General features: G+C 31.7%; 1 non-coding gene across 1 annotated transcript; it reads right to left on the bottom strand.

Annotated features, from left to right (window-relative positions):
• Window positions 1–490: 490 nt before the first annotated feature.
• LOC122119032 lies at window positions 491–597 on the bottom strand. Its single transcript, XR_006149501.1, has one exon. It is a non-coding gene; the product is annotated as a U6 spliceosomal RNA (small nuclear RNA).
• Window positions 598–980: the final 383 nt, after the last annotated feature.

Here is a 980-nt window from a genome sequence, read left to right as displayed (position 1 = left end):
ACATATCTTTTGAACTTTTCTGCTTATCCCAGACATACATTTGTTATTGAAAATAAGGGAAATCATGGGACCTATGTTTCTTTGGACTTGGCTTACTTCAGTCAATAAATTTTTTTCCAAGTTTTTCCATTTCCTAACAAATTGGGCGATGTCATTCTTTCTGATGGAGGCATAGAATTCCATTGTGTAAATATACCATATTTTCTTGATCCATTCATCTAATGGGGGCATTTGGTTTGGATTCATATCTTAGCTATCATAAATAATGTTGCAATCAACATAGTTGTGCTGGTAGTTTTAGTATGGTCTTGTTTATGATCATTTGGGTACATCCCCAAAAGTGGGATTACTGTGTCATACGGGAGTTTTATGTAGAGTCTTTTGAGGAACTTCCATACTGCTTTCCAAAGTATTTGAACAAGTATACACTCCCACCAAGAATGCAGTACGATTCCCTTGTGACCACACAACTTTCAGCATCTGTTGTTGTAAAAATATGGAATGCTACACAAATTTTCATGACATACTTGTGCAGGGGGCATGCTAATCTTCTTTGTATTATTCCAATGTTAGTGTTTGTGATGCTAAATTGAGCACAGAACATTTTTTATATATAAAGTATAATTTTTATTGATTTTATTAAACTAGACAATTCAACAAAATTAAGTTCAAAAGAATTGTTGTGAAATTTTAGAATCATATATTTCTTACATAAGCACACATTTAGGAATAAAATCAAGATAGACATGCCAAAAACAAAATAATTCCAGATATTTGTAGTTCAAGAGATGTGTAGGAGGAGGAATTCAATTATTCTATACAAGGCACCTGTCAAAATGAATATTGCAGCAAGTGTTTAGGTTTGTTAAAAGTTTTAAGGTTTTAAATATGCTTAATTTTGGGAATTTGCTTATATATGCCCAAAATAGGACCGTTTGGCAGGTATAAAACTTTTCTATAAAGTATTTAATATTTATGGT

Source organism: Dipodomys spectabilis, unplaced genomic scaffold (assembly GCF_019054845.1).
Source record: "Dipodomys spectabilis isolate Male_0828 unplaced genomic scaffold, ASM1905484v1 ptg000159l, whole genome shotgun sequence".
NCBI classification, from domain to species: domain Eukaryota; kingdom Metazoa; phylum Chordata; class Mammalia; order Rodentia; family Heteromyidae; genus Dipodomys; species Dipodomys spectabilis.
The sequence above is the reverse complement of the archived record's forward strand: the minus strand, read 5'-3'. Positions and strand labels throughout refer to the sequence as shown.